Raw genomic sequence first — 10,480 nt, 5'->3', positions numbered from 1 at the left:
AAGTTAACATGAACTACAGTAAAAGTAACATGAAAAGTTTCAAAATGACTTCTAAATAGTCAAGGCCCCAGGAATCAGGGCTGTGCCTTCTCTTGATCACAATCTGCCCTGGTTGTTATTTGGAGTGCAATCCCTTCATAATCCAGGTCCGAAGAAAAGAAAACATTGTTTTGATTAGTCAAAGAAGTACCTTGACTTAATTCTATTGGTAGTGATATCCACGCTCACAATAGTTTTTTTGCTTTTGCAACTTCTCCAGAAAGGACCGAAATTTAACTGCCATTTTGACATCAATGTGTGTAGAATTCCTTTTCATGCTCTCTTTCTTCCTATAACAGACACTTCTGGGGGGATAGTCCAGCTCACAGTTACTTCCCTCTACTTTGGGGACCATCCCCCAGTTCACAAGAGAAGCCACCTAGGAACATGGCTGAGCCTAGAACACAAGCATGTAGAGCTGCGGGTGGACATGTCTGGTGACGTGGACTCAGGGGTAGGGAAGGAGGAGAGACACAAAATGAACCAGACGCGTTTGGAAGGACAAAGACGAGCAGCTGTTAGTCCTGTTGGATGGCTAGTTCTTGGTTCCATCGCCTTCCTGATACCCGGCTGCATGCCTGTCCCGAGCGGCATGAGAAACACTTGTGTCTTCAATAATGACAATAATACATAATTATAATTATGTAATGCTTATTGGACCCTTACCATGTGCCAGGCGATGTTCCAAGTGTTTTCACTCATTTCATTCTCACGAGGGCCCTGTGATGTAGCGATCATTACTATTCCCTTTTGACAGCTCCGTAAGCTGAGATGTAAGCAATTAACAACTTGTCCAACTCTCACAGGGGACACTTGGGGGCCAGCATCCGAGTCTAGGGCTCTGCTGGTGGTGTGCAGGAGAGGTGGCCCCGCCAGAGGATGCTGAGGGGGGAGCAGGGCCCCACGGCCGTGAATTAGCCGGAGGGAGGTCCCTCAGGTGGAACAGAGCGTGTCCTCTCACCTCCAGGTGAACTAGTGTTTCCCCAGGTAGGGCTGTAGCATCACCGTTCCTCCCGCTGCCACCCGCCATCCTGACATCAGTGGGCAGGAAAGGGAAGATCCGGAGCCAGAGAGGGATGCCAGGTTACGGCTGCTCCCACGTCAGGCCGGGGCGAGGGCTACTGGCAGGGGCAGTGGGGCCCGAGGGAGCCATCCCTCGGAAATCTGGCCCCTTCCCCTGGCACTCCTGCGGGCAGACCTCAGAAGGAGCCACAGCCGAGGCTCGGGCAGGTGTCCCGTTGCCCAAGGCGGCTCTGGGTGGTGACACTGGGCATTCTCTCTTCTCTGGGCTCTGAGTGTGGTTGATTCTACCCGCATGGGTAGACTCATCACAGCGGGCGGGGGTGGCTGGCTATTGAGTGTTGGGCTGCCAGGGACATCAGGGCAAGGAAAACAACTCAGTAACCTGATTAAAACCAACGCAGACTTACGCTTCCTACATTACACTGCTGTGTCTACAGTCCAGCTGTAGACCACGGACAGCCCCCCACGGGGACCCCTTGTGCCAGAGGAGAACACCCCGCCCCCCGCCCCATCCTTTGCTCTTCCGCACCAGCTCTCCTGGTCACGGTCCCCTTTCCCTCTGTTCCTGAGGATGCAGCCATTTTCTCTCCTCATAGATCCATCCCCTTTCTGGTCTCTGAGGCATCGAATCAGCTCCACACCCAGAACTGGTTGAAGAAGTCTGTCTCCTTAGCATCCCACCGCTTTCTGTCCTGGACCCAATTACACGTGGCGGAACCGCATGCAATGGCCGGTATTTGACCATTTTTGACTTACAAAAATAGCACTTTCACATAGGCCCACCTAAATAGGCCTTTTTTATGTGAAACATCTTACTGTTAATCGCAATAGGAAAATAAGCAGAAAGAGACATACATGAAAATATTGTACACATGACAGACTCTCTAGTGATTGTACAGGAGAGTTTTCCTGGCCAGGTCTGCCTTTCCCAGGGCCCTTTGTTATAATGAGCTTTAAGGATGTCTCCCAAGGTTTCCACCCACTCTGATTGCATGTTGGACCAGACAGCTCTGCTCAGATGGTAGCCAGGGCCTGGCCCAGCCTCGGAGAATTCCCAGTGCCTTCCCAGCCTGCGTCCTCACGGCCCTGCTTCCCCGCTTCTCTCTCCTGCCTGCTGTGCTTTCATCCTGCGGCTACCTTGTGGTCCTGCCTCGGCCCCTCCCGCTGCACCAGGAGAAAGAGTGCTTCCTGCCTGACCTTGCCATCACCTCCTCCTGCTGTCCTGAGGCCCCTGGGTCCGGCCCCCTCCCCTTAGCCCATTCCTCTCTGTCCTGTGTGTTTTGCCCACAACATTTCTCCTGGCTGATAAGTCCAGAAAAAGTTCCGTTGCCTATCTGCATTGTGGGTTTACATCTGAGCCTGCTCTCTCTTGAAGTCACACATCCCTGAACAGCAGGGGCCAACCTTTGGAAGCCCACCTAAGTTGGACTCTGCTGCCCCAGGCCCCTTCCTGCCCCCAGCCCTTCAGATTCTTTCTCTGTTTCAGGCCTGAGTCTCTGCTGGCCTCTCTCTGGGACCCTGTGTCTAGGCTGCATGTCGCTGAAGTACCACTCACTAGCAGAGGGCTGATGACTGCCAGCCCATCCCACCTAAGTTGGGCCCCCAGAGTCTGTCCGAGTCTCCCCTCGGGGAGCTCCCCACCCGCACTCAGGTCAGTGGGCCTTGAACAGAATTTCCACCCTGGATCCTCAAAAGGAATCTCATCAGAGATCAGAGGGGCCACCAGGCAGAGCGGTGAGGGCAGGATAAGCCGAGTTGTTTTGGGATAAACCATGGCTGCCGCATGGGCAAAGGCCGCTGCCGGGGCCTCTCTTGACCTCCACGGGCCTGGGCAGTGAGAGTACTCCCGAGTCACCCCTGGGCCCCTGCTGGTCCCCCGTGATGCTTGCAGACTTCACCACCTGCACCCAGCCCCTCGGCCAATGGTGACCAACCTGCCAAATCACCCAGTGGACCCCTCTTTGCTACACACCCTCCTTTATTTATTTATTTTTTTGAGTTTTCATCTTTTTTTAAAAATATTTATTTATTTGGCTGTGTTGGGTCTCAGTTGTGGCATGCAGGATCTTTCGCTGCAGCGCTTGGGCTCTTTGTTGCAGCGTGCAGGCTTCTTTCTAGTTGTGGCGCGCGGGCTCAGTAGTTGCCCTGTGGCATGTGGGATCTTAGTTCCCTGACCAGGGATCAAACCTGTGTCCCCTGCATTGGAAGGCAGATTCTTAACCACTGGACCACCAGGGAAGTCCCACACCCTCCTTTATTATTAGTGACTGGTCGTTCGTTCAACCACTCAAGTCATTCAATAAAAACAGATTGAACACCTACTATGTACCAGGTACCATTCTATGCCTTAGAGACATGCGGTGAAAAGACAGATGAGGTCATTTCCCCACTTCGAGCTCACAGTTTAGTGGGGACAAACCAGTGATTCTCTCAGTGGGGTCTGTGGACACAAGGCCGGGCCACAACCTGTGTGTTATTAGGCTCAGACAAGGTAGCACTGAAGTTGTCAGAAGTTTTTAGAAATTTCTCTAGCGCTCTGACTGAGTAATTTTATGTTTGTTGAGTCTAGTTTACAAAAAAAAAAAAAAAAAAAAAAGAAGGCCCCTTGTTTGTCTTTTTTTCCATTTTGTTTTTTTAGAAAAATTCATCCTACATTCCAGAAACTTGGAGAAGCATTGCTCTAAACTATAAATTGCAATTCATGCCATGAAGAACATGAAGGAGGATAATGGGGAAACCTTGTCTAAGGAGGGTAGTGTTTGATGGGACCTGAAGGGTGAGGAGGAACCATCCAGGCACAGAGCTGGGGAAGGACCTTTCCGGGCAAGGGAACAGTCTGTGCAAAGGCCCTGAGGTGAGCAAGAATCAGGAGTTTTGAAACAGTAGGACCTTGTTGTTTATCCATTCTATATATAATAGTTTGCATCGGCTAACCCCAAACTCCCCATCCATTCCTCCCCTCCCTCCTCCCCCTTGGCAACCACAAGTCTGTTCTCTCTTCATAGAAGTTTGCTTATTTTTTTTTTGAAGTTTGCTTATTAAATAAGTCTAAGTAAATTCCTGTCAGCTACCCAAGCCACACTTTGTAATTTCTTTGAATTTATTTCATTATTCTGAAAATGATCATGGGAGACCCATTATCACTTTCTTAACTAAAGCTTAAAATTCACATTAAATAAATGAATAGGCTCTCAATACATGATGTTGACCAGTGGACAGTCACACTTCGCTGGTGGGAGTGTAAAATTGAGGCTACCTCCCCAGCTATTTGGCAATACATGGGGAATACGAGCTTTTAAGAAACTTTATAGCCCTTACCTTTTTATAAATATTTCCTAAGGATAGAATCAGAGATAATGGCGAATATGTTTATACACAGATATTGGTTATAATAATATTTACAAAAATGAAAACTTAGAATCATCCTAAAAGTCAATAATAGGGAATTTGTAAAATAAATTATGGTGCCTCCACATGACACAATATTATGCAGTTGTTAAATGCTCACAGTGTTATTTGAAAAATGAAGCAAAATTATATTTACAGCATGATCTTTTTTTTGTTAAACACACACATACACGTATCCTTAGAAGGGCTTATACAGACTGTTAAGAGTAATTATTTTGGGGTGATGGATTATGGGTGATTTAATTTTTTTGTTTTTTTCTGTAGTTTTAAAATTCTCTCCAATGCATATGTATTGCTTTGAAAATAAGTGATACTTATTAAAAACAATAATGAGGGGCTTCCCTGGTGGCGCAGTGGTTGAGAATCTGCCTGCCAATGCAGGGGACACGGGTTCGAGCCCTGGTCTGGGAAGATCCCATATGCCGCGGAGCAGCTAGGCCCGTGAGCCACAATTGCTGATCCTGCGCGTCTGGAGCCTGTGCTCCGCAATGAGAGAGGCCGCGATAATGAGAGGCCCGAGCACCGCGATGAAGAGTGGCCCCCACTTGCCGCAACTAGAGAAAGCCCTCGCACAGAAACGAGGACCCAACACAGCCATAAATAATAAATAAATAAATTAAAAAAAACAAAACAAAAAACAATAATGAAAATATTTGACATCAGTCATTAGACACCACTCCATATTCATTACTTATATAGATTAAAAATTCTATAATCGTGAAATAACCTTAGCCAAAATCTTGAAGACTTTTAATCAAGGGTATTTCTGACATAGTCTGTTAATCCATAGAATGTGTGGTTGATGGGCTCTTCTGTACCTTTCAATCATGTAAGTTATTTGGCTCATAGCATTTTCATGATTAATCCAACATGAAAAATCTGACTTAGCCCAATGCACTAACTACCACTAATCTTACTGGTGACAAGAAACTCCTGATAAGGATGGGTGGGAGAGGTGAAAATGAGGGCAAGTTTTGGGATTTAACTTCACTGGGACCATTTTCTTTGAGGGATTGGATATCTGATCTGATTTCGTTTACTTCAGATCTTTGAACAAATCATTACATGGGGATGTTGGGGAAGGGAAGGAGTTAAGTCTAGAAGCAGTGCTTGATTTAGGATTTGTTTTGGAATCACTTAACTACTGGACTGTTGACAACAATAAACAGTTTCTAAATACCTAGAGGAATGAAAGTGGATTGTCTCCCAGTAAGAAGGTGGCAGGTGAAACTTGGCTATTTCTCTATATTCATTGAGATGAATGTTTGAGCAAAAAAAAACCCTGAAAGCAAAACAAGACATAAAAGTTACCTTTTAAACTGGTCATGCATCTGTACCTGGTATGTGGCCCTCTCTGACTTCTAAGATGACCTATGAAAGATATTTATTTTGTAAAATAAAGTTCAAAAAGGCAAAGATATCATCGACTTAGACCAAACATTCAATAACTTCTGCAAATGGATTGTCAATAAGCATTGACATACATTCCTCATTTTGGCCAGGAAGGGGTAGAGTTATTCTCAAGGTTAAGTAAAGGTCACCGCTCTCTGCCAACTGCCACTCAGTGGTGATGGAAAAGCAAAGGCTGGAGTTGGGTGCCTGGAAATTTCACTTAAGAAACAAATGGCCCCAGTCTGTTCACTCAGGTCATTTCTGTTAGTTTTCCCATAATTGTACTAGATCAGTAGTCAAGTGAAACGACAGATTCATCACTGATAGAATCTCTGTCCTGGGTTGACAATTCTTTAATTTGTGTGCCTGCATGGTCAGAGGCCATTATTTCTAATTGCCTTTTCATCCTTTCATCTATCTTTCACACACATTAAATTTAATCTTCACATTCAGTGATGACTTGGAATTTGGTCTGAAGTAGCTACCAGACTAGGTTCATAAACTTTAGTAACTTCAGAAAAAAAAAAATCTTAAAAGGCTCATCAAAGTTTGAAACAATGGCTTTCTAATAATTTAAGGTTGTTACAAGATCTCCGCATTGATCATTCTAAATATTTAGGTTCTTAAATGACTTGACTCCTTAAAATATGAAAAGAAGTTTGCATCTCTCTCATTGCACTTTCAAAACAATTTAATATATAACACTTCTGATGATTCCAGATAGGAGCCTTTGAGCTTTTTCCTTTTCATTTAACAACTCTATACTCCTCTGTGGTAGGAACTGGGGACCCAAGATGAATCAGACAAGTCCCCGAGAAGAAAAATAAACACAACAAAGTATGTGTATGGACTAGTGTGTCTAGCATAGGGGACATCCAGAGAGAGATGGAAGCAGATCTGGGGTGTGGCTGGGAGCAGCAGTGAGAACTGTGGACCAGGCTCTGTGAATTCTAGGGTTTTCCCCCACTCCACCTGATTCAACCCTCAGGATTATCCTGAGGCAGTCCTGTCCATCTAACAGGTGAGAAAACTGAGGTTTAGGAAGTGAACTCTCCAAGGCCCCCCACACCAAGTAGGAGGTGAAGCCAGGACTTGAGAACTGGTGTCCAGACGGGCTCTGATCCAAAGCTCAAATTCTGGGACTTCCCTGGTGGCATAGCGGTTAAGAATCCGCCTGCCAATGCAAGGGACACGGGTTTGAGCCCTGGTCCGGGAAGATCCCACATGCCGCGGAGCAACTAAGCCTGTACACCACAACTACTGAGCCTGTACTCTAGAGCCCGCAAGCCACAACTACTGAAGCCCCTGCCTAGAGCCCGTGCTCCGCAAGGAGAAGCCACCGCAATGAGAAGCCCCCCGCACGGCAGTGAAGGGTAGCCCCCGCTCACCACAACGAGGGAAAGCCCGCGTGCAGCAATGAAGACTTAACTCACCAAAAATAAATAAATAATTAATTTTAAAAAAATTAAAAAAACAAAAATAAAAAACAAAGCTCAAATTCTTAACTATGCAGGCTCTGTTCCCGAGAAGAGGAGCAAGGTCAGAAAGGTCCCCCATGAGTGAGGTAGCCCAGCCAAGCAGGGGCAACAGGGGAGCAGGTGAGGGCCAGGGGAGAGGGAGCAGGCCTGGAGACAGCAGAGAGATTAGTTATGTGTGAGCATGTTGGTCTCTCTCTGTTTCACAATAGGGATTTATTATCAAACACAGTCTGACTATGGCATTGGGTGCCCCCAGGATCGGGGTATTCAGTGGCACAACCTTGCCGTGGAGGACACAGGGTTTCCTTCCTTGTGCTGTGTCATCCTTAGCCTGTTGGCTTTCATCCTCAGGCTTGAGGAAATACTGCTTTTTTATTGGTTTTTTGAGATACATTTTAAGTCATACTTCAATATGTAATGATTGGAACAGGGTGAATAGCGGCCCCCAAAGATATCAGGTCCTAATCCCTAGAATCTTTAAATGTCACCCTATAAGGAAAAAGAGTCTTTGAAGATGTGATTAAGTTAAGGATCATGACATGGGGAGATGATCCTTGGTTATCCAGGTGGGCCCTAAATCCAATCACAAGTGTCCTTACAAGAGCCCAGGGAGATGTGATCGATAGAGAAGGCCAAGTGTCTTAGTTTGTTCAGGCTGCTATGACAGGGTACCATAGACTGGGTAGCTTAAACAACAAACATTTATTTCTCATGGATCCAGAGGCTGGGAAGTCCAAGATCAAAGTAATGGCACATTTGGTGTCTGGTGAGATTTCTCTTCCTGATTCATAGACAGCCGTCTTGCTGCTTTCCTCACACGGTAGAAGGGTGAGAAAGCTCTCTGGGGTCTCTTTTATAAGGGCACTAATCCCATTCATGAGGGCTCCAACCCCATGACCTCATCACCTCCCCAAGGCCCTATCTCCTAATACTGTCACATTGAGGGTTATTTCAACATATGAATTTTGGGGGAAACAAATATTCATTCCATAACACCATGTGACCATTGATTCATAGGTTGGAGTCACAAGCCCAGGAATGCTGGCAGCCAGCAGAATTGGACAAGGCAAAATTCAGATTCTCCTGTAGAGCTTCAGGAGGGAGCTCAGCCCTGCTGACACCTTGATTTTAGCCCAAGAGAACTGATTTCAGACCTTCAGAACTGTGAGAGAATACATTTCTGTTGATTTATGACACTAAGCTTGAGGTGATTTGTTATGGCAGCCACTATACAATGATGACAAGAACTGGTGGAGATGAAGCACAAGTCAGGGCAGTGATCAACATGAGGAAAAGCAAGAGGTAGAATCATGATTATTATTAAAAAAGGGCCTACTGTGTGCCAAGCATGGTTTTAAGTACATTATATACTTCGTGTTTCCCTAGAGCCTATAAAATTGGTGTTGTTTTATAGTCACAGAAACTGAGGCTCAGAGAGGTCAAGTAACACACCCAAGGTCACTCTGGCTGGAAATAGTAGAGCTGGGATTTGAACTCAGGGCTGATTGGTGCCAAAGCCCATATTTTTTTACTTTGCTTCTTGGAAGTTGGCCATTTGAATGTATATTTAGTTCCCGTTTGTATATAATGTTGAACTTTATTAGTATTCGAATTTACAAATTAAAACTACATATTATTCCTTTATTTTCTGTATTAACAAAAGTAGGACAAGCAGTCATTTCTGAGCCATGTTCGGGCATCTTGCTGATTTTTGCTGCTATAGAGTCACCAAAGGAAAAATACGGTGTCTTTCCTTCCTAGCCCAGGAAGAACAGACCATCACAGGTGGAGGTCTCCTTTGGTGCGGGTGGCACGCACGTGTGTGTCTGGGGAAGGTAGTGTGGAGGGAAGACGGAGGTTTTTGTGCAGATAGAAGAGATTTTGTAGCCTGGAGACCATCCCTAACCAGGCTTTTCGTTTCAAAGGCCCAGCATCTCTCCACATGTGGTCCATGGTCTATTCCCATCAGACTCTCCAAGGATGCCTGTTAAACGTGCAGATTCCAAGGACTTCCAGACTCACTAGAGCCGGAAACCGGCATTTTAGCAGCCCCTTAAGTTTTCTTGGCCCCTTCAAAGGTTGAGAATAGACATCCACACCCATTCTGGCAATTACCAGACTACCCCAGCAGGTAAAGATGACGTCTCTGTGTCTAGACCCTGAAGGGAAATGTATGGGCAGGTTCAGGTGTGGCTCTGATTGGACAACCCAAACTAACCGTGGCTAAAACAAGATGGAAGGAAATCTCCGCACATCCAAGTCCAGGGGTAGGCCATTCAGGGCTAGTATGGTGTCAGGGTTTGAGCTCTTTCTGCCCTTTTGTTCTGCTGCTGTGTGGCTTCTATTCCTTGGGTCACTTCACAGTCCAAGGGGCACCTCAATTTCCAGTCATTAATTCCACACGCTGGGCAGGGGAATGAGGAGGGATGAAGAAGAGATGCTCCTCCTTTGAAAGGCAGTCTACGGAAGTTACACACCCTCCTTCCCCTTCCATCCAGGGCACTGCCCAGAAAAAACCGAGGCCGCACTGCCTTGCTGTGAGGGAGAAGGAGCTTTATTCTAGGTTACCACGTGGAAACCATTGCAAAGGGAGCTGGGGGTTGTAGAAACTCCTGCCACAGGGTGGGTGCCCAACCCCAGCGGTGATGCCTGGGCATGTTGAAATAGGGAGAGGTGAGTGGTCTTGCAGCACCCAGGGTGGAGGCCTTGAATGGGGTGGCCAGCTGGGGCACGTGGGCACTGAGCACAAGCCACATGAGCCTGGGGTCTCCTGTGTGGGGCTAGGGAGAGGGTGAAACAACGGCAGGGATGGCAAATACCACGGACTAAAAGCCAGTATTTTCTCCCATTTTCTTGGATAGAATAAGCATTAACACCCGAGGGAGGGTGAGAAAGGCCCCCAACAGATGATTCTGAAATTCTTGTCAATAACGGAGAGTGGGAAATCAAAACACTTTAGTCAGATTTGGAAAAATGGAACACTGTGACATTTCGTATAGTCCAAATGTGAGGAACATCTCACACCCAGCTGTCTTAGTCAGGGTTCTCCAGAGAAACAGAACCAAGAGGACGCACATAGAAACATCAGAGGGGATTTATTATGGGAATTGGCTCCAATGATTACAGAGTCTGAGATGTGC

This window comes from Balaenoptera borealis (assembly GCF_965194805.1).
Source record: "Balaenoptera borealis genome assembly, chromosome: 5".
In the NCBI taxonomy this organism is placed as follows: domain Eukaryota; kingdom Metazoa; phylum Chordata; class Mammalia; order Artiodactyla; family Balaenopteridae; genus Balaenoptera; species Balaenoptera borealis.
Note: the sequence above shows the minus strand (reverse complement) of the source record.